The following is a 24366-nucleotide window of genomic DNA, read 5'->3' on the forward strand; positions in this document are numbered from 1 at the left end:
GTGACTCCACCCCCCCCTTTCATCTCAGTCTTAGATCGTTTTCGAATGCGTTCCACTAATTGTTTATTTTTGATTGATGGACTCCCCTGTTTGACGCCAGAACGGGGGCTTTCTGTTCGTTATTTCTTCTATTCTCAACTGTCTTGCAGCTTCCGACAGGATTTGATCCAAACGCCTCCAAACAAAGTCTACAAGCAACATAAACCAAGATGGATATTATTGGTTTACAGCTGCATATTTCAGCCACCGAACAGATCCAAACACGAGGACATGACATGACATGACATTCTTAATCTTAGTATTTCCCCTTCATTTATTCGTCTTCCTTTCGCTCTCCGGAGCCGTCCTGTTAGCGGTTCTGCTTAATCTTCATTTGAATTTTAGAGGGACGGCTTAACTGCCGCTTTTCACGGAGGTGGTGGTTATGAAGATTGGTGGGGATTTCAACATTCATCAGCAAGATGTAACAGAGAAAAAGAGACTTTTTTTTTTTTTCAATTCACTTAAGTTGGAGATGAAACGAGGGCTGTGGTAAAGAACGGAGGAGAGGGAATTAGGGAGCCAAAACATTTTCATCTCATTTGTAGAGTAAAATATTTGACAAATTAAAAAAAAAAAAAAAAAAAGCTCTGCAGTTTTCTGCATATTCCCCGTCAGTGAGATTTCTTTTTTTTTAATTATTATTATTTGAATAAAACATGATAAACTCAGACGTAATTTGAGGAGCTTTTCAGAGCTTTTGAACAGGTTTTTCAGAATAATCACTTCTTCAAATGTAGTTACTCTTTATTAAAAAATTTTGTATGGCTTGCAAAAACAGGAGAGACGATTAATAAAGTCCACATTTCTTAAAAGAACTGACTGTCCTTTTAAGTATTAGATGCTTATTTGTCCAATATATTTTGAACATGTTGTGTATGGACACAAATATTAAGTCAGAGGGTTTTTTTTTTTTTTTTTTTTTGGCTTCTGGTTTAGACCTACTGGGGGAAGAGTTTGTAAATAGATATTGTAATATTATTATAAAAAAATGAAACCAACTCTGAGATTCCTCTCTGAAAATATGGTACAATCCCATGCCAGGTCAGAAGGTGGAGATAAAGCTAATAATTATATTTCAAAAGAAGAATAAAGAACAGCAACAGCAAAGTTAGCAATTCTCCCAAACACAACTCAGCTTTTTAATTCATCTAGATGTTTAAAAGTTGTAAAGAAAGTGTGAAATAGTTTTTTTCTTCTGAATTGCTCCAAAATGTAGAGTGTTATTAATGACAGGCAGTTTGAATGTTCCCAGGTCTTTAATGACTGCAAATATGCCAGGAATCAGTTGAAGGTCGCCGAAAACCAATAACATTTCTCTAAATATAAGCGGTGGTTTATGTAAATATCTTACGTTTGTATATATTATTTCTGACACTTTGTGGGTAAGAAGACATTAAAATCCCACGAGGTTGTTTGTTGCCGACGCCGTTGTGAGCCGCCCGCTCCGGGTCGAGGTCTGTATTGGTCTCAAGCGGAGGAGTTTCAAGATCAATTGTGTTCCTCGAGTTAAACTTGACCTGTTTTTAACAGCGGACAGAACGAGAAACCGGATTGGCAGCGGCTGAAATCGACTTCCCGCGTAGCGTGGCTGGACTCGGGCTCAGACACGGGATGAGCCGCTGCGTCGGTCGGTGTGGGTTCGGTATTTGACCATGTTGCCTCCTGGGCTCCTCCGTTTGCTGGTTTTCTGGTCATATTGAGCTGGAGGAAGCCCCAGAGTCCAGGACGTCGGGAGTCTGGGAATGCCTCAGGATCGCCCTGAGTGTTTCTGGTTGGAGGGCTGACTGCTTTTGCCTCCTGGTCCTGCGTACCCCGATGACCCAATCTCAGATAAGTGAAAGATAATGGACGGATGTTTGTTGTTTTTTACCCAGACAAAGGGAGCAAACAAATCATTAAATGCCTCAAAATACATTGACCTTCACCTACGTGGTGAACTCTGCTGTTCAGCTTCAGTAGAAACTAAAGCAGTTTTTATTTCTGATATGACATCTTGTTTGTTTTTACCGTCCTTCCCTTACATGCAGTAAAAGGCCGTCAGCAGTGAGTGTATCGTACACCAGCCACAGCCCCCCACTCAACATTAACAAGCAGCTGTTAAAGTCAAAAGCCAACAGTGCATGTATTGTTTTAAAAAAAAAAAAAAACTTAGTTAGCTGTGACAAAGAGTCGCTAATTCAAATGTGTACTTTTATGTTGCGGTAATGATGTAAATGTGTTGTAAATGAAATGGAACGAGAGCTTTATAGACCGAATTGATTCGCTACTCAAGTGTAAAAGCCTCACGCTTGAATACAGTCACGTCTGGCTAATTGAAGAGGACTAATGTGTTTTTCATGTTTTTCCTCAAGCCTCTCGACTAAAAGTATAGTGTGTGATTTTTTTTTATTTTTTTATTTTATTTTTTTTCCTACTTGTTTTTGGGGTTACATTCAGGCCCTACTCTGCTGTCGGAACAAGTTGCCGGTCATCGGTTTGAAGTTACGTTAATCTCTACTAGCAGAAGAACGGTGGAAACATGTGAAACATGTGAAACTTACACATGTTCAGCTCGTTTTGCTAAATCTCAATATGATATTGACTATGATTTGTAAGCCACTGTTCTTGTATTTAACAGAATCGCTTTTTAACCAGGATTCTGATGTTGCGAAGTCGAGACTTTTTCCAAGTTGAAACACTGAAAATGTAGGTTTTGATGAAATATTTACTTTACTGAACATTGATTTTATTTTCTCTTTTTTTTTCTTTTTTTTTTTCTTTTTTGACGTGAGATCCTGGGATTTTACATACTTAAAATTATAAACAGCTTCCCGTGAGAAAGTGGGTATTTCTTCATGCCTGGAGCTGAGGACCTACCCTGGACATGACCTGGAATCCATTTGTACTAGCAAGGAAGATGTTAGCAATAGCTGAAATATTAGGCGCAGGTAAAATATATATATATCCACATTTTTGGAGGATTTGAAAGCAAGAAATTTGTGGATGCCTGCTATGAAGAGTTGGGAGGTCCCTCAAACTTAGCACCCAATATGGCTACCGTACCGGCAAAACGTGAAATTTGCCAACTGTTTATTAGCACTTCTTATATGTTGCATATCATTTGTGATAGTTGCATGTGTTTGAACACAGCAATGCTGTCGCTAATAGTAGCTAGCACAGCAACAAGTGGCAAATCCTGTTTTCTGATGATTCCAAATATGCCGTGCTCAACGTGGGTGGAATGTCGATCCCAAATCAGCTTCAATTTCCAAACGACATAGATTAAAATATAAATTCTCCTTCAGTATTTCTTACTTTTTGCAGAAGTGCACACTACCTATAATACTATCAACAGATTGGTGATCTTTCTTAGTGTTGGCAGAGCTAATAGCAGGAGGATACAAGGAGTGGCGTGAAAGTGTTTTCCCCCTTTCTGGTTTCCTTCTTAATTGTATTCTTTTGCTAGTTTTTCACACTTACATATTTACTAATATCAAACTGATTTAAAAATTAGCCAAAGTAAACACAAAATTAGTTTTTTAAATGAAAGTGTTTCTTATTTCTGCATACTCAGTTACGTTTCCATACTCCATTTAAAGCTAACATTTTAAACAGTTAACAAATATGTAACTGTTTCACTAAAAATAAAAAAAAGCACACTCTAAATTATATGTAAAATGATGTATTTATTTATGTTAACTTAAGAGAGCAAAAACATAAAATTTCATGCAGAGACTGCTGTTTACTTTCGCTGCTCATTTTTTGTGCATAATTTAAAAATAAAACAGCTTGAAGCTTTCTACCCTGGTCACAAAATAAATCCAGAGAAAATTTTAAACTACTAAACCAAAAAAAAAAAAAAAAAAAATCCCTATGCCAAATATTTTCAGCAAATGCGATTCTGAAGTGTTATAATGAATAATTAGCAGTATGAGTATAAAATTAAAATAAATGTTGTACAAGTGCCATCATTGGATCAAAGATGCTTAGTGTTGCTTTTACCACTAGCATTAATTCCACAACTAGCAGGCTTAAATATCTAACGCCGCCAATGATTCAAAGCCGTTTATTGTGGTCTAATCCTCTGATATCTACAGTAATGCCAAAGATTTTCAGGGATTTAGGAAGACCAAGTGCAGCGCTGTAATTATCTCAGCTAAGACTTGTTAATTTAGAAAATCTACCCCCGGATACCAGGCACACGATTATGGAAACCAACACAAAACAAAATCTGCTGCACAGGAAGAGAATTTCACTTAGCTTGATGTCAGAGTTTAAAAGTCACTGGTTACGAGGGAGGATTTTTGATTGTAATGTCATCCTTATTTTATTTTTTTTATTATGTTTTTAAATTATTATTATTTTTTTTTTTTTGCTGGGAGAAAAGTGAGAGAACTTCCTGCAGCAGACTAATAAAATTCTAAATTTACCATTTAAAATGGTAAACTACTAAACCAAAAGAAAAAGATTTTTTAAATCCCAATGCCAAATATTTTCATTAAATGCGATTCTGAAGTGTTATAATGAATTATTAGCAGTATGAATATGAAATTAAACTGTTATCCTTCAAAGTAAAAACTAATTCAAAAGGCATCCTTTTTAAATTATATATATTTTATATACATATATATATTTTGGCCTAAATTTAGCAGTAAATTTGAGGCAAACCTTGTGATGTTATTTAAAGAAACCATTTTGGCGCTTCGTTCTATCAAATGTCACAGAATATGATGGATTTCTTCAGCTGTTTTAAACTAAATAACATGTTGGTTAAACAAAAAGAACCAGATTTTTATTTTCAGAAATGCACAATAAACAAATATAAAGTTGACAATTTGTTTTTTTGTTTTTTTTACAGTTAAAAAAAATAAATAAGTTCAATGCTGCAGTTTTAAAATGTAAGGTAAGTCATGCTGGTACCTAAAATGTTCTGTTTTTTTTTTTGTTTTTTTTCAATAATCTTGAAATGTCACTCTTCATTTGATCAGATATGTTATAAAATCCCCATGCAACAAATTCATGCTTAAGAATGGCTCGTTGTATTTAAATAAATCCATATCTTTGAATGATTCCTATAACATTTCTACAACCTCCTAAAATGTATTAAACAAATGTTGATTATAGAAAATTAAACACCTGAGTCTTTAGAATCTATGGTTATCAGTACCACTTGTTCACATCATAGAAAATTATATAGCAGTGAGATTCAATCTTTTTATGTATTTATTTTTCTTAAAAGAGGGTACAATTGATCTGAGAGACAAGACAAAGAATCTACCTTCAGCAACTTATAAAAGACAGAACCAGCAGGATTGGGTAGTCACAATTCTCTGAGCTCCATTGTTAGAGCGTAATCTTCGTTGGCATAAAGTACCTTTAATCTCACTTTAATAAAAAAAAGCCTGCCTACTAAACCAAAAGGTAGAATTTGAACAGAGGAAAGGAGTCGCCGTTATGAGAACACTTAATCCCACTTTAATGATAATACTGACAATTATTATGAGGGGGGGAAAAAAAGACATCTGGGTCAAAGCAAACAGCAGGGAAAGAAGCAGTCGAGCCCAAAAACACTGTTGTTTTTATTGCAACTTTATGTGTTGCCATCAAATAGCAATTCCTCAAACTTTTAAACACGTTTCGTCACATTATGTCACTACAAAAGAGACGGTTTAGTGTGTTCCTGACGCAATTCACACAAATACGTTCAAATGAACGGCACAAGGCGTTTAACCAGTGAGCCTACAGCGTTAGCTCCAGCAGGTATTTCACAGTAGGAGGAGAGAACCATCAAATTATAAAATGGTTCTGGCAGTAAAGCGGGCTATGTGTACACTTCTGCAAATGGGGCCATAAAATTTCAGCTGACAATAGGAAAAGTTAAACTCAAGAGTGGGAGGAATCATTATTTGATGCCCCTGGAGAACCTGCTCATTTACAAAGACATCAACAGTCGCTCATTTTAAATGCTGAATTCGTCTCAATCTGGAGAGACAGAACATCCGTATTGTTAACAAAAAAGGGATTTCATTGTTTGTCATTGTTTGAAACATGTCTTTAATAACGTTGTGTGATTTAGGACTTTGTGGGGAAATCTTTATTGGCAAGAGGTTTCTTGTAATTTTTCTCCAGGGTTTTTAGGTTTTTAGCTCCTGTTTGGTAACTCAAAACTTTGGCTACATCAACAAATATATCGTAGGACTGAGGTTTCCAGAAAGGCTAGGCTACACAGTGTCTTAAAGTGATTCTTTTTATCCACTCCTTCACTGCTGTGATGGTATACTTTGTGTTGTTATTGTTCTAGAAGAGGTTTTCAGTGTTCTAGGTTTTATGGTACATTAGCCTCTCAATGGTCTTATCAGAAAAATAGCCCAAAGAATATTTCCGCCTGTGTTTACCTTCGGTGACTTGTTTCCTGTGGGTCATTCTCTCCATTTCTCTTCCACCAAACATTGCAGATGTAGGAATACCAACTGACTTGATTTCAGAACCAGATTCCCGTTCACTGGTCAATGTTCCTCTACTTTGAGGAATGGGACATAGTAGTTGATGGTCTCTACATGTGAAACAGTGCGGCAAACTGTAGCGAGCTGGGGAGGTATTGGGCGATATCTAATCAGTTCTACTTTTTTCTCAGCCTCAGATGGTTCTGGATTCACCAGCCGGTCAGTCATGATGGGGAAGACTATGTCTGAACACCTTAGGAGTTTAACTGCTTGATCTGTGGAGATTCTTGTTTGAATGACGGTAGAAAAGCAGTGGAGGTAGGACGTAGCCCTGAGGGACACCACTGCTAATGGCCCAAGCTCAGAAGGGGTCTTGACCACAGCATTTTTTCCTAATCCTATTCTGAATTGCTTTGATGAAAACCGATAAATCAGGAACAGACCTGTACATGTTCCATCTATAACAGGGGGTTTAAATCTGCCATAGTTAAGGATGTTGTTGTTGTCCTAAGTACCTTCAGTTCTGGCACATTCACATCCCTTTCTTGTGATTCTTCTCACTCCATGAGGTGAGATTGAGATCCAAACTGAGGATGCCTGATGGCATTTTGATATTTCGTTCCATTTCCCAGTATTTGCACCACACCGACAGATTTCATTGTCTTACCAAGCTTCTTTCTAATAGTCTTGGAGTCTAATCAAGGCTGATCATCGACTGTTGTACGCCTGACTTTCCTTTCGAGATCTCTTTGGTGTTGCCATGGTAGCGGAGAAAGCTCGGAGAGAAAGAACAAGTTGAGATCAGGAGTATTTTTAACTGCACGAATGGTTGATTGATAGTCGATGTTCGAGAATCAATTTCAGTCAAACACGACCTCCCTTTGAACTTCTTTTATGATGTCTTCATTAGGATTTATGTTTCTGTAGCTTCGAAAGTGTTTTCTCTCTCCCCTCTGCTCCAAACAGGGCTTCATATAAAAGTTTCATGGCGGATTGCGTAAATGAAAATTACTCTTCAGTTCGCTAAAAGTCTGTAAATTCAAGACGACAGCTGGGAGGAGAGTACAGTAGGAAGCTTAGATGATTTCCCAACTTCCAGAAGTCAACCCCCCGCTGAGACGTTGCCTGTGTTGTCACAAGCCCCAAACACTCGAATTGGTGAAAAGTAAGACGAGAAAAGAGTGAAGATAGGATGTTTGAAAGGAAGAGGAAGAGAGAGGATAGCCTTATAGGAAGATAGTGTTCGACGAGGATGCTCAGGGTTAGCAAGTGTTGGCTGAGAAGAGAAAAAGAGAGAGAGAGAGAGAGAGAGAGAGCAAAGAGTAGAAAATAAGATTTCATAGTTTGTTCTTTCCGCGAGTGTGCAGGACTTGGCCGGCCAGATTAACACTATTCATTTGTACCACAGATTTTCACACTCCAAAGGCTGATTTGTTCAGGTATCCAGCTAGTTTGCTCTGGGGTTTTGACGATTTTATGTCCACATTATTAACTGTGACTTCAACAAATGCAGATCACTCTCCTCTCATATATATATATATATATATTTCAGTTTCGGGGGGGAAACAGTGTATGTTTTCTGAATTCTTGATGTGCGTGCAGAGCTCCAAATGTAATGTCACCACTGTATCTGGGTGTCCCTACTCTTTTTTTTTTTTTTTTTTTTTTCTTCTTGTTTCAGCGGCTCAGGGGTTCTATGTATTTCATCTAATTTTGGATGTATTAGCTATGCTTAGCATGCTATATTGAGTAAGTCAAAGTCAGTCAACATGCTGTGAGACGCCACACATATGGGGTATTCATGTTACTTAAAACATCCATAAGAATGAAGACTATTTTTAGCTCATTTTAGCTAAAATGCTGATATTAGCTAAAAATGCTAAAATCAGCAGCATTTAGCATTTTTGCTAATCATTTTGCAATTGGCAGGTGGCACTTTCACGTATACGCTAAAATTAGCTAAAATACTGATTTTAGCTAACTTTAGCTAGAATTAGCATTATGTTGATTTTTTAGGCTTGGCATTGTCATCTGCCAAGCCATGTAAAAACCACAGATTCACTATGTAAAATATAAGTCATCCTGTTGTTCAACAGCCCTGGAGGTGATTGTTATTTTCTTTTTTTTTTTTTTTTTTACCTGGGCCTTGACCGATTTGGTATGGTAATCCTGTTGGTGTTCTGCGTTCTTCTTCAGCTGCTATGCTAGGTACGCCCAACTGAGAAGAAATAAATGGAAATATATAAATAAATCCAGGGGCTGCCATCTGACACACAACTAAAGCCTTTTTGGATCCAGTTTTTATTAATGCAGTTTAGATTTGCAGTCCTGTAATGGAAGAGAAATAACCACTTATTGGGACTCACGAATGTTCCTGCTAGAGGCATTACTGTTTGACAGCCCAATACTCCCAGAAAACAGCTTTTGCTTCTCTCTACAATGGATGGTTGCACTTTGCTTTTGATGTTTTAAATAACCCTATCCTACACAATAAGTCACTACACCTACACAGGGTTTCACTTTACTTTCCTACTTTTAATCCGACAAATGTCAGGCATTCAAATAAGGCTATTAATGGAGAACAGGACCTGGTAGGAGAGTTTGTAGCTGGTTTTCTGTACTCTGAATATTTCACCAAGAATTTCATAGTAGAGTGGTATTACTCATGCTCATGGTTTACATTGTTTATAGCTACTGAATGCACCAATACAATAATTGTTTATTGAAATGGTTACTCCATGAAAAAAAAAAAAATTTAGCAGCCATCTTTAAAGGAATTGTTCATTAGAGTCTTCAAATTGCCTCTTCACTAACTTCCTGTAGCATCTAACTGTGCCGCAGTGCTAAAGCTATCGCTTACATGAGAACAAGAAACGCGTGGAGATTCAGTTGTAGCTGCTTTTTTAAAAAATAAAAATACAAATACTGATCTTTTTCAGTAATTAAAGGTAAAGTATTATGTATTTTCTTGGCACCTAGTGCCATTGTGCAGCACAATCAAGTAATTATGTTACCCTTTGTTAGGAAAATACTGTATATATAACACATAATTTCAAGGTGTTAAGTGCACCTGTAACCTAGTTGTATGTTATAATTACACAAAATGTCTTTCTTTTGGTTATTTGTATTGTTCTCTACCTGACCGAAAAGCTGTCATTGTTTTGAACGTGTTACTTTAAGAACGGTAGCCCCTCCTTTTTATTTCTTCTTCTATGGTTTTGTCTTTAAAATGTTTGCGTCCCTTAGGCCCTCCCCTTTTGTCATGTTGTCCTGCGGGAAAGGTGTGTCCTATTTACTTTCTATCTAAATACTTCCAGTTTATTTGTAGATTTATTAAGTTAATTTCTGTTATGTATTTTTGTTTGTGTAGGGCTTGGAGTGGGCAGCTTGTAACACAATTGTTTTTCTGTTGGATATTTTCGTCAGAATAAATCGATGAAAGCCAGACAGAGTCACGGCCTGACTAACAACTAATAACCTGCACAACGCAGAAGGGATCCGGTTACACACCATTGCAATTTAACACCTTGAAATGAGACTCCTGTCTCTTTAAGAAGCTCCTGCTCCTTCCTACTTTCATCACAGCAAAGCTTAAAACCCCCCCCCAAACAAACACTTTTTTACATAACGCTCTCCTTGTAATGAAATAATATATCCCAAGTTGTTCTTTGTAAGTCACCAAAAGAGGCTAAAACCCAGCTAGCCATTTATTAGCCGTGCCTATAAATAGCCATGTAGTGCCTTGTAATTGCACTTATAATTTGTAAAATGTTTCATTTTATTTATGTTGCAGCTGAAAACAGATGTATTCTTTACAGATTTTAGATGATAGTGTTTAATTGATTGGAAAGATAATTTGAACAAATAAAAGCCAGACAAATTTGATGTGCATGGTGCCCCTCTGAGTCGATGCTTAATGAAACCACTTTTATTTTTACTGTAATTACAGTCGTAAGTCTTTTGGGGTATTTTCTATCCACCATCTCCATTCTTTCATCCAGACAAAGTTCCATAGCCGACTGCATAAAACTATTTTCCATACTTGCATTGGAAGACTGACATTTACCTTAGTTTGAGTTACTTTCATCAAACCCACCCTTTAAGTCGTTTAACCTTTCGCTCAACTCCAGATTTAATTGCATGAGGTTTTTTTTTTTTTCCTTTTCAGAGCTGCCGCCACCATCTTTACCCCTCACTGAGAGGGGCTTAGGAGTAGAACATCGCAGTAGCTTGACCCCCTGTCTGCAGCGCGCTGCTCTGCTTCTCCCGTGGCCCCTTCTCTCTGGCAGGTTTCCGGCGCCCCACTGAGACCCTGACTTAACGGCTGAAATTGAAATTAGGTACTAAACTCTGTTCTGGCCTCAAACTCCACTTTCTAAAATAAATCCATCCTTTATGCGCTGGCTTTCTTTTCCCTTCTTCAGTCTGCCTCCTGGCTGGGAGGACCGTCACTGAAAGGCTCACCTGCACCAGGATCTATCTATCTATATCTATCTATCTATCTATCTATATATATATATCTGTGTGTGTGTGGAGATAATAACTGTGGTTTAATGTGCTCATCTTGATTTTTTTATTTTTTATTTTACTGGGAAACTGATTGCCAAAGAGAGAAAATGTATAGAAGAGAGTCTTATTTTAGAAGATGAAGGCAACTCAAAGATGCTGAACCAGTTGCCATGGCAATACCCATGCTCGCATTTATGTCCATCGCAATAGAGATGGGGCGTAATGGCGTATGAGAGGTGAAAATGAGACCAGATAGAAAGAGTGAGTCATATAGACGGGTTATGCTTTTAGAAAGGTGCTGTGTTCCAGTTGAAAGTTCGTGGCGTCCGTGAGTTAGCGATGTTAGAATAACCCAGGAGTCTGTATAGCTGTCTGTTTTTTTTCTTCTTCTTCTATTTTATTATTATTGTGACTCAGACACTAAAATGTTCTCCAGGCGTCTGTTAGAGGAAACGGTCCAGGAAAAACACGATTACTTACCTTTGAGTTGAAGAAGAACTTTGCAGGAAAGTTTTATGAAGTTGCACAGAACGCCTGCAGGTTGACGCAAAGGCGGATGTCACACGTAAAAATATAAACGACAACAATGCACACGTTTGGACCAAAAGACAATTTAGGAATCTTCAAATTTCTAAATATCAGGCGAGTAAAGGTCAACGTGATTTAAAACCGTACTTACTGCGTAGACACAAAATCTTACCGGCTATGTGTGGTCTTTTTTTTTTCTAGTGCTCCTGTATTTCAGCTAGAAACATGAGCTTATTTTAAGTCAATCATTTCTTAATATTGATTAGAAAGTACAGATTATTTCACTTAAAACAAGACATTTCCCCCTTTCTATAAGTGAAACAATTTACCAACGGAACTGGTACTTTTTCATTGGTATTAAGAAATTGTTGACTATGAACAAGTTCCTATTTTTTGCTGAAAGATTACTTAGTTTTGTCTTATCCTAAGTGTACTTAAATATTTGCACAAGACACTAGACCAACTTTTCTCAGAAATATTTTGTGTTTTTTGCAGTGAATTGCGATCGTCACGTTTTTCATGGTTACATATTCTGTTTAAATTTTCATTAATTCTTTGTAGATGTGGTTTTTGTTTTGCTATGTGATTGTATTTCATAAATTCACGATCAACTGAGGAGTGATTACATTCTTTGATTTTATTCTACTTTTTTTCTATACTATGTGGGCAGAGGCTTTATTGTGTTTTTGCCTCTTCCTGCACTGTTATTTGTTTCTTAATATTCTTTGTTCTGTATTTTAATTGTGCACAATAAATGTTTTTCTGTTGACTTACTTGTCTCTCTTAAAGCAACTGCAGCTGTAGTCGCCACTCGTTACAAGTTTTAGACGCAGTCTGCAACATGGCTTTTGACGACTCAGCATCTGACTTAAGAGGCAATTACATAACCTTGTCTTCCAATGTGTAATTTTTGCACTTGCATAAGACATAGGTAAAAGTATACCCAGCTGTCCAAACAATTAACATCTTCTCTTTCAAATGTAAACTGGAAAAGTATAGATGGCGCACGCCGACGATGTTTGAAATCCCAGTTCCCTGTCAGAGAAGCGCCACGCTGCACAAGAAAACGGGAGTGCGTTCTGCTGTTTCTGGGATTTAAAACAACAACAAAAAAAACTTCCGATCACTGTCAGAGCGCTCAGATCTGATGTGTGCAGACGTCTCCGTTTAAAGTAGTGTTTCACTCCTGTAAGCAAAGTGACAGAGATAGAGGAAGTTTTCCGTTTCCAGAAATAGCAGAGCGGGCTCGTCTCCTTCCAGAGCATTGCAGGTTTCTGACAGAGAACTGGGATTTTGCGGGTCCAGACACTTGCATTTCCGAGCTGCGACAGAGGAGAAACTGTCTTTCGTAGCGAGTCTTTTCTTGAGGTGCCTCTTTCATCTCCCCTGCAGTACCTCGAATCCGACTTTGTTCCCAGTCTGTCTTTTAACTTCCATCACTCTCTGCTTTGCACTCTTGTCTGCCCAGCATCTGCACCGAACCAAAATCGTCCATGAAAAGGCATCATTTAAAGGCTTGGCCTGGCAGCCTGGGATAGAAAATAAATTAAGAGTCCATTGCTTCAAACGGAGCTTCACCAAGGCAACCTCCACTCATGCCAAGGATCTGCCTCGCTTACTCCAAGGCAGGCCGTGAGAAGAGTTTTAACAAGCACAAGCTCCGTCTCGAGACTTTTTTTTTTTTTTTTTTTTTGCTGTAAGAAAGAAGGAAAATGTAACTCCATTGACGAATAGGCTACCCGTAATTTTGACTGCATCTCTGCTAGTGCCACTAATAAAACATGAAACAAAAAGTTTGTTGACAAAATAGTCGCGAAGAATAAAATATATCCCCTGGATTTTCTTTTGACTCGATTCCGCTCTCCGTTTCGACGTTATAAGAACTTCACTGGCTGCCCGAGAAATCTGCCTGAGAAATGTCAGCAATTACTCCTGTCAGCCCTCTTCCTATTCCCTTGTTTACCCTGAAGACCATACCTCAGCGTTATTGATCTTGAGAGCATAAAAGGTCACCGGATTGAAGATGACGACAGCCGCGGTAACCATGGAGACTCCCTCCCAACGTTTCCCCCTGTGATCAAATGCAATATCAATGAGTGGATTAAACTTTGATAGCGACTACTTTGCAGCTTAGATTTTTCCACGGCTAATCATCTTTCTCCTGGGATGAACGGACTGCCTCCTCACCACCCCATACCCAACTCCGGTGCTAGCATCAACACTGCTGCGGACTTAAACATCAGGTTGTTGTTTCGTTTTCAGCCGGACTACCTTAAAGTTCTATTGGGACAGTTTTTCTATTTCAACATCTGCATTGAAGGTGGTAAATTGATGAATCCAAGTAAATATGGGAGAATCTGCCTCCTGTAGAAATATTTATTTGTAGGAAGTACAATTGAACACAGTGGGACAGCACAGTTATTGATAATTAGCTTTTTTTTTTTTTTTTTTTTTTTTTTTTGCTTTATCTCAAGAAAGCTGAAAAGATCTGCCAGTATCTTCTAGCTCACTGATGTGAGCATTCACCTGTTGGGTTGTTTTAAATTGCTAACATCAGCTAAAGTGAGGTTTTTGACATCTTCTAGCCTGACACTGCTCTGAGGATTTCTTTACTTTTCTGCAAAATCACTGTTATGTGACATTTGTTTACCACAGGAAAGCAAGCTATTGTTGTTAATATTCTTTCAGAACTTCACTGGAAACATCAAAATTTACAAATGTGTCCAATTGGTGCCAAATTTTATTATTAATTTTGACAATTTAAAAAATCTCTGTAAAATTTAATATTAAGGGCCCAAATTAAGACTTGTGTTAAATAGAGCCTACACTATCAAAGCAACAGCAATAAAACTGGTACAATTAAATTACATGTTATTAAATTAAATTATTATTTTTTTTAGTTTTGGCAGGTAAAATCTTCTACAGTGGATTCTCAGTTTAAAGTGGGTGTGGGATGTTCAGGTCTCCCTAACGGTGTTTCCATTAACCATAAAATTGCGCAAATTGAAAGTCCGAACTTTCAATTCGGACTTGGGCGCGTTTATGGAAACGCGCCCATTTCGAAAAAATGTCACGTCTTTCAATAAAACAAAGTTTGAGCTCATTTCCCCGTAATATTGAAATGAACGTAGACTATATAGTAAAACTTCAAAGGAGATAGGCGGATGTTACGACTGGCGAAAAACGTCGAGGAAGACGACAGGAAGTAGTTGAAGGGTGATTGTTTTTGCTTTTTCTTACAGTGTGCAACTGGCTCCATCAGTTCATAAAAAGTTGTGTTGAATCTATATTCTGTAATTTACTCAAAACGCCCATAAGTAGCCGCTTCCAAATATAAGTGGCCTGTTAATCCAACACCTGAACAAGATGCCGTCATCTCCTTTGATGGCTGATAAGCGCGAGCGCCAATGGTTGAATTATGAATGCTATTTATATCCTTTGCTGTCGTGATTTTTAATGACTTATTGTGAAGAGGCTTACTCATGCGTGATTTTAATTTAATTGCTTATTTAATGGAAACACCGCAATTGGAAATTAATTTTTTTTTCTCGACATGAGCAGAATATAGACAAATATTTGCGCACATTTGGGATGGAAACACGGCTAATAACTTGTGTCTCACTTGAGGTGGGTTGCTAATTGAACACAGCGGATTTTAATGAGCCAACTCCAAGTGTTGGCGACGGCCTTAACGCCAATCGTTTGATTTGAAACAGGTGCGTTGAATCAGGACTCGGCTAAAACACGCAGTTACAGTGGTCCTGAAGAACTGGAACTGCTTAAGGTAAGAAGTGTTGCGGAAACAATTAATGTATCCAGCGTTGTTTAGTCGAGAAGCCGGCAGTCAAGTTTCATAACAACACTTATAATAAATGAGAAAAACGTCACCAACAGCGTTCAAAAAGCATCAAAACAATAAAAATGCATATATTTTCAAATCTTTTTGCATGAAGAATTCATTGGAAACGGAATAAAGTGAACCCCAATGTTAATTAGGCTACTGACTTTGTAGCATACTGTGAGCATACAAGCAAAGGGGGGTTTTTGGGAGGGGGACGGGAGTATGGTTATCTCTGATAAATTTGCCAGCTTCTCAATCTGAAGTGAGTCATTTTGTAGGTGGGTGCCTGTAACCAGAAGCACTCTGTTGCCTCAGAAAGTTAGCTGACTTGACAAGTTTGGTCATCTGCTGCTGGGAGGTGTACTGAACCAAACATGATGGCTGTTTTTCCCGATATACATGTAGTGAGTGTAAAATAAATGGTAAAATATGCCTGCAATTGGTTGCACCAGATTTAATTTAGAGGTAATTTATAACTTGTTGTTCTGGTATCTGGGCCAAGAGCTAAAATGTTAACAAAATAAATGAGAAAAGGTTTCTGGAAACACAGCAGTGAGCTCTGGCTCTGGCTCAAATGATTTCATATTTACCAATTTCTTCAACAAAGCTGCTGAAAACCTCATTATTCTCTTTCACATCCAAGTATATAACAGAAAGTGCAAGAATACATGTAGGCAAAAATGCTTAGAACAGTTGTCTAAATTAAATTTTGATGTAAAACAGAGTAACACACCTATCAATATAATATTTTTATTCTGTCCTTTATTGTAGCTATTTTGCTGTCTAAGTACCTCTTTGAGACTTCAGTACTGCTAGTGGTTACCACTGTTCCAAAAGTAAAATGTCATTACACTTTGCAGGAAAAAAGAGCATCTTGTACTTTGTTGCAAATAGTTATTGTCTGAGTGTGAACTGGCCAGAGTTTGGAGGTGAACTAAAAGTTTGTTCCCCCCCTCCTGTCTTCTTTTTGGCTTTACTGGCCTTTATCTGACAGTTGTCAGACAAGAAAACGGCTTGTGAGAGAGGTGGAAAACATGTGGCAAAAGTCATCAGAGCAGGATTTGAACCCGTGATGGCCGGGCAGAGGACTGAGGTCTCCGTACGGGTGCGCCGCCGCCGCCATGCTCAGCTCTAAAGAAAGGTAAGTGTGTGTGCAACCACTTTAACTATATTTACCAACAAAGGGAGGTCATTGTGGAAAGTGACCTTTCCGCAGTGCTCACTTTTTTGCAGTTTTACTGCAAAAAAGATTTAGCAAACGGTGTGAGTTAAGTTTTGGTTAGGATTGGGAAGAGACTAGCAGTGTTTAGGGGAAAATGGCTGGATTACGAATGAATACAACTACTAAAATGAAGCGTAGTTAATACAAAGTGTGTGTGTGTGTGTATGTATGAGTTATGGCTTATAAGAAGAGGCATAAATAACACTGCTATTTTGAAAGCTTATGATGATCGGTCTATGATTAAAGATTGATACTGAGTGAAATTAAATGTCTAAGAATAATCGTAAATCAGTCTGTCTTCAGTCGTCAACCTTGAGTTTCCCCTTTCTCTAAAACCAGGCATACATATGAGTCAGTGCTTGCGTGACGGTTTGTCCCGTCGAGTGTTATTTTAATTGAATTAAATCTTTTAACATTATTATTAATTTGGCCTGTTGCTCCATAAAATTAATCGTGCCCTTCTTGGATCAAGATGATGCTCACCTGCTGGTGTGCTTTGAGATCCTTGTCTTGTTGAAACTCCCAATTTAGAGATCATTTCCCCTTTCAAACATCGTGACCTCTTAAGTTTGCTAATGCATTCAAATCGACCAATGTTGTCTGGCATACAGTATCTAGCCCAAAGAGAAAAGTCCCCACGGCATGATACCTTAGCCACTGTGCTTTACAGTGTTTGGGATGAATTTTGCCTTTTAGTCCACAAAATGTTTTTTCTCCTTATTTTAATTTCAAGTTCTTGGGCCTTGCAGGTACTTATCGCAGATAAGTTTGCATAAATGTCCTTGTTTTGTTCTGATGCATTTACTTTTATGCCTCGCACATTGAAATACAAGCTGATGTGTAATAGCTGGCAAAATTGCACACTGCTCTAGTAGTTAACTACAAGGCATGCTGCAACAAAAAATGTCTGTCCAGTTATGTCTTCTTAAGCTTTGATGTCTTATAACACGGCGCAAAGTGCTTGTTTGCAAAATCAAACTGACTGAAATGTGTAGACTAACATGTGTTCTTTAGACTCCCCATCTCCTCGTATTGCCCATTCAAAGTCTGACCGGAGATAACATGGGCACCATTAAACGACATAAATTCAGCCATTACTAAGGCAAGGTCTTTTTGGAGCAAATTGCAGCTTCTCATTGCTCCTTTTCATGCATAATGTAATGATTTTAGTCTGGCTGATCAGAGCAGAGAAGTGGTGGTGGTGTTAGTGTGAGGGTGGGAGGGTTGTGAGGCAAACTGCTCGTTATGCCACACGTCTCAGTAGCTCTTCAGCGAGCAGCCAGTTCATCATTAAATGTAATGTGTGATTAAATATTTATTCGGTCCACGGTCATGTTGGATTTACATGACCGTCATTAAAGGACATCAGCTGCAGGATTAATGGAGTAAAAGAGCAACTTGAATCCAAATACTTTCTGGTTCACTCACCGCTGTTTTTCAGTGTCTGGCAGATGCTAACTAATGGCGTTTCTTCTTGTTGGAGTATCAAATACATGTGGCGCGACATGCTAACCTTTGACAACTTCGATACTTTTGCCTTGTTGACAAATGCTGCAGCGTTGGCCTGTTCAGTCCTGCGTGGTGTTGTCATAGCAAGAGGAGCAAGTGGAAAGGAATAAAGCCAACTTTGTTCATTACGGTTGAGCAAAAAGCCCCATGGGGCAAATCAGTTTTACCGTCACAGGGTGAAAGCAGAAAGTCCTAGATAACGTGGTGAAGATCTTAGTGACTGTTCTTGGAGTTTAAAAATGACCACAATTGCACCAATCAGCAATTAGTGATGATATCAGTTCGTTAATTTGCATAAAAAAATAGACATCTGGAATAAATTGCTTGTTTTGAACCTACATGGTATAAATCTTTAAAACATGTGCTGAGCTGGCAGAGTTGTCTTTTAGTTGCAGAGATTTGCAATGCTAACATACTAGCCTAAGCTAACCTTTCACAAAAATTATGTGAACTTTTGCCACTCATTAATGCATTTTCTAATATCTTTTGTGCTATATTTCAATAAATCCAAGTTAGATGATGGTTTCTTTCAGACCAAAGAAAGCCTGACATAAACATTTTATTTTGGATGCTACTGCATCTAGTTGCAGGTACTCTGGGTGGAGCGCGCCACTGCTCAGACTCACCTGTTCAACCATAATACAGCGCTCCTTGCAGCCACAAGCTAATTATGTTTTGCCTCAATAGGCTGCTGAACTTTAATGCCATTTTGGATTACAGCTTCAAAACAGCTTCAGTATTTGCCTAACCCCCATAACGTTGCTGAAATTCCTATTTTTCAAGCAAAAATCCCTTTTTTAAATATAAGCCTTGTAATAATGAAGCAGCTGAGAGTGGATAAGAAATGGCTCCAATGTTTTTGGAAAATTTCCTACTCTTGTGGGGTTTGTGTTTTTTTCCCCAAAGTGTGAAATCTGAGTTCTGCAACAAGAGCTGGATTATGATTCAAGTAATCACCAATTATTTTTTATTTAAAAAAAAAAAATATCAAGTTGATGCCATAGCAATGAATTAAAGAAGGGAAAACACCACTTTAATACTTTTAAAATAAGGAATTCGAAAGAAACTTCTGATTTTCTGAGCCGGGTTGAGGACTGGCAGATGTTCGTAGCCATACTTTTGCCAGTTTTCAAATATATGTATTTGTTTAATCATTAGCTTGGTTTGTAATTCCTGAGACGGTTAATGCTACTGTCACATTTTTGGCAACCACTACCCTTAGCCATGCTTTTTAATTTCTGGCACTCAACTGCTGTTTACTGTAAGGATTAATGCTGACTGAGCACCATGTTTCCCTTCAAAACAATTAAGCCCACAGTAATCTGTGGAAGCCGATGGCTTAACGCTGGCACTTTGTTTATGAAGTTTGCTGCGCTGCACCTACTGTATACAATTGACCGCATCACAATTATATTTCCATGTAGGTTAAAACAATGAGAACATAAACAATGAGAGAACTTCAGTAAATTAAAGTCAGGTACATTTTAATTGCCCAAAGCTTTCTGCCGTTTGTGTGTGTGTTGCATGCATTCCTAAAAACACACATACACGGTGGATAGCAGGTCGCAGGTTTTCCTGTTGCAGGAGAGAGTTTTCTTTGTTTGCCTTTTTTTTTTTTTAGGTGTTTATAGTTGTTTAGGTATCGTTAATCTTCCAATAGAACATAATTATCTTGTGATATTTTCAAATTTCCTGTCAACCTTTTGAAACATTTTTTAACTCAAAAACACAGTGGGTTGCTGGATGACTGCCATAATGCCACCACCACTGGGCTTAGCAAGTTTTCTCAGTAGAAAGCCTGCAACTCATCACCACTCTGCCATCTTTATTTCATAGAAGTCCAAATGATCTGTCCGTGGAAACAGCACACTTCTTCCATCTTAACACAACTCTATGCTCAAAGTCAGATAACATGCATTTCAATATATCTTTTCTCTTGTAAGTTTAGTGTACCAAAATTTGCACTAGAAAAAACACCTGAAATAGTTTGTTTTTGCAGTGTACTCCACAATGGACATGGTGAACCCCGTAACCCCCTTTTGCCACCGAACCCTTTGCAGCTCATTAAGAAAATGAGAGATTAAGTGAGATTTTTGTACATTAAGCTCCCTCAGCGTGGGTCCCGATTTGCCTCATGTTCCAATTTTAAACCTGTTGACCGCAGCATTAATATTGTGGCTGCTTAATAATTAAAGTAGCACTAACAGGGGTGGTTAGCCTTTCACATTTTTGTGTGGGGAAATATAACTTAATACAGTAATTACACTGATTTACAGCTACATAACCTGTGGCGGTGAAACGAATGTTAGCAGCTGTAAGGGGAAGCAGAACGCTGTTTGAAGGCAATCCGAGGATGCTTGTGAGCTCATGCTTTTTATTGTTTGCATTTGTGTTTTTTTTTTTTTTTTTTTTTGATGAAGTCAGTGAAGCACACCAGGAGTGTTAGAAAGTCATCCACTGTACAAACACACAGGACACCACAGCGACGTGTCGCTACGCCGTTTTGCTTTGCTTTGCTGGGCGACTCGACACGGTTTAGGCCTCACCGCAGGATGAATCTACATATACATGCGCAGACTCCCAGCAGGGTTCAGCTCCAGCTCATTACCGCCAGATGAAATGGAGCGCGGCGCACGCGTCGGGATTAAGCGGCTAAAAAAGGGCCCCGACGACGGCGGCCCCAGACTTGTTTCTACACAAATCTTGTGTGTAAACACGATTATTTTCCGCATAAAGGACCGCAATGACGCATAAACCGCCATCACCAGGTGCGTCGAACCTTGACATCTGCATTCCGTCTGCGTTATATGGGAGATCTTCTAACCAGCTTTATCGATATCCGGTCCCGCGGCCAGAAACCCCGACCGCTGCCAGCAGATAAATATGGCTCCAGGAGTGTATTCATCATCACTGGGGACGGAAGGCCAGCTCTGGTTTGTCTGCTGGAGCCAGACAACGTTGTTGTTTATTGTTGAGCGCTGAAGCCAGCTGGCTTCCCTGTCATTGCCATGGGACAGACATAATGGACATCCAGGCAGTTTGGGGGAAAATCAAATTCTCCTCCCTCTGAAAAATACCTTGCTCTCTGCCTCGACGGTGTGGTAACTGCTGTTACACACATCGCATGGAGCAGCGGCCCTGCCTGCGCTGCTCTCTTCCTAACCTTGATAGAGACGGCAGGGCGGATGCTGAACAGCGCTTTCGCCCGCTTCCAAAACCGACCGCCTTCACGCTGCGGAGGCTCTTCCTCCTGGGCTGCTCTTAGCCACGCAGCATGTGCTGAAGGAGGAATTTGGTGTTCAGTGGGCTGGGTGGGCATTGAAAGAGAGATCAGTGTGTCTTGCAGCAGGATTTCACTTTCAGCATCAGAAAACGTTAATCAAAGAGGACCTGGGTGGACGACTTGAGTAAAAACAAAGCTTTCCTGCAAAAAACTGTCTTCGTTTTTAAACTCTTCATTAATATTTAACATTCAAAACTACAAACTAAAAGAATAATTTTTTTGCTCACATAGAATCTTTCATATATATATATTTTAAATCACAAACTATTTGAAACCATAAATCTTGGCTCACTCACAATGTCAAGATGCTAATTTTTAATGGATGTTTTTCATTTTTCCTGTTAGTAAGAGAACCACTATGATTCTAAGAATTTAATAAAAACATTTTGCTCAGACACACTTTTGTCTCTGGAAGACTCAGAAACATGTAAAAATGGTTTGAGATTTCTATTGAACTTCCTTTTGGCATTGTTGAGTGTTTTAGTGCTCCTTTAGAGACACTGAAATAACTGCATTTACTGCAGAAATGCTGTGAATGCTGTAAGCTGAATGGACGTGGGTAGTAATAATTAGAATTCAAAAACAAAATTCTTCTATCAAACCTCTTCAAGTAATGTGAAAGCATATTGACTGGTTGAAAGCTGAGTGTTGGCGTGAGCTGAAAAGGTGCAATCTGGAGAGCTAATCTGGAGACAAAAGTGAAAACTGAGATTTTCTGCCTCTATCTGCGATCACGTGAACATGGGAGTAATTTCAACCTCAGACTTAACACGGAATAATTTCCCTTTGATGCTGCGTTCAGACTCGACGCTTCCGAGGTGTTCTTCGTGCTCCATCAAATAGTCATTCAGTCTATCTTCATAGCAAACAGCTGACAGGTAAATATAGTAAAGGTTAAAATGCAATCAAACCATCACAAAGGAGGAAAAAGCCATTCAGCTTTCTACCTTAAGGGTTAATCAAAGTTAATAGTAACATCTGGGGAATACTGGAGAAAATATAGTTCTGTTTATTGATGACAGATGCTTTAAAGGGGCAACCTAATAGAAGAAAGAAAAAGCAATACTCGCCAAACTGGCCTTCAGCTGTAATAACTTTCATTTGAAGATTCTCCTTACAAGAACTTTCTTTTGAAGCAAGAGTTTTGCCCTGAGCTCCTAGAACTTCAAATCCTTCAAATCATTTTTGAGCCAGTAAACAAAATCAGACTACCTGCCAAAACAAAACTAACCTAGTAAGATGCTGACTATCCATCTTTGAACATCCTGATTTTAAAAAATTAGCAATCTTGTTAGCTGAAAAACTAAATGGTCATGATCTTATTTAACTTTGCAGTCCATCTTCTTTTATTCAAAAAAACTGATTTTCTTGTAGGAATATCCTGCATGATCCTCCTTGCTTCACCTTTGTCTCTCCAAAAATCACAGTCTTTCTTGCATTTGCAAACTTTCACATGAGCTGAAAGGACGTCCAGAGAGGAAGAAGCTCCAAAAGCAACCTGAAAACCATTTCAGGTTCTGTGCTCGATGCGTAAATTTTCCAACAAAACATGTTAATTTTTGCGACACAGATCTACATTAATGATAAAAAAGCTGGATAATGTTTATACTTGTTTGACATTAAGACTTCATTTTTCCTACTTTACTTTACATTCCACCACATGTTTTTCTGAATTTTATCCCATTGTTGTGAACTAACCTAGATGTTTAAAGATGCCATAATATTGGCATATAATAACTTTAATTTAGGGATTTAAATTATCTGTATTGACCAAAAATGGCAAATGTTCCGATTTAACACCAGTGAGGCGGTACAAGGTTTTTATTCTCCACATTTGTCAATTGTGTGTGAGCTCACCTGCTTCCTAAATACCAAATACGGTTTGGTAAAAAATAAATTCTCTTCATAATAGAATATAGAAAGACACATTATGGCCTATCATAGTTGGCTATGTCATTAGTATATATTACTAATAATACTAGTATATATTATATAAGGTCAGTAAGGTCCTACAATACAAATAATACGCTCCACATGTTATTTATCAAAGCATAAATTAGCTACTGAATATGATTTAAAGACTTCTGAGAAAACTGGCACTTGGTTGAAGTGTTTAGATATTGATACTTTGACAATAATCTCGTAACTTCTCCGTTCACATTTGAAATGAGTCCTCTACAGAAAGAGGTGGTGGGGGGAGAGGAAATTGGATCAGAGCGATTTGAAAGACTCTGCAGCCTGAGTAGATGAGTGATAACATGGTCTGATGTGATGCCTCTCTCTGAGCTTAGAGAGGAAGGAACGCGTCAACACATGCAGAGTAAAGAAAATGTAAATGAGGAAAATAAAGAGCAAAAGGAATGAAAGCACACCAAACCCAGACTTGAAGGATGAGTGATGAGAAGTGGAGGGAATGTGTGTGTGTGTGGTGTGTGTGTGTGTGTGTGGGGGGGTGAGCAGGAAAAATACCACATGCATGTTTTATTACACTCGTGAAATGAGTGATTAGCCCTTCATGAGCTTATTCAGTACTTAAAAAGTGCTCCGTCTTTAAATACTATGAATGTTATTAGCTGCGTTTCCATTACAAATGTGCACAAAACTTTGTCAATATTCCATTAACGCCGAAAAAACACAATTGCAAAATTGCAACACCATCGTCCTCTTACAACTTCCTGTTATCTATTTTGTCTTCTGGCTGTAGTAACATCTGGTTGTTGATCACATGACACAAAAGTGTTTCCATTGCAGTTTTAGTGAGATACACGAAATTCAATATGGCTGAAAAACCACCTGATCCTAACTCCAAAAACTTTCAACTGAAAAGCATTTTTTTCCTTTTTTTTCTTTTTTTTAAATTGCAGTGTTTCCCTTAAGCAAATTTAGTTTCTTAATTCCAACTTGCACAATTGCGTGGCCAATGGAAGCACAGCTAATGACGAGATAATTTTCTCATTTTATATATGGAACAAGCAAAATATGATGTGTGTGTATATATATATATATATAT

General features: G+C 38.2%; 1 protein-coding gene across 2 annotated transcripts in view; it reads left to right on the top strand.

Moving 5' to 3' along the window:
• The first annotated feature begins 13578 nt into the window (after nt 1-13578).
• Nucleotides 13579-24366, top strand: part of tafa5a (TAFA chemokine like family member 5a) — a 265035-nt gene continuing 254247 nt past the window's right edge. The window contains exons 1-3 of one of the 2 annotated variants that reach the window (XM_044107503.1): nt 13579-13744; nt 15218-15285; nt 16337-16483. The gene's annotated coding sequence lies outside the window, so the exon portion shown is untranslated. The remainder of the gene's footprint in view (nt 13745-15217; nt 15286-16336; nt 16484-24366) is intronic. The other variant, XR_006369721.1, reaches the window with a different exon arrangement.

The sequence above is a fragment of the Gambusia affinis genome, linkage group LG23, assembly GCF_019740435.1.
Source record: "Gambusia affinis linkage group LG23, SWU_Gaff_1.0, whole genome shotgun sequence".
In the NCBI taxonomy this organism is placed as follows: Eukaryota; Metazoa; Chordata; class Actinopteri; order Cyprinodontiformes; family Poeciliidae; genus Gambusia; species Gambusia affinis.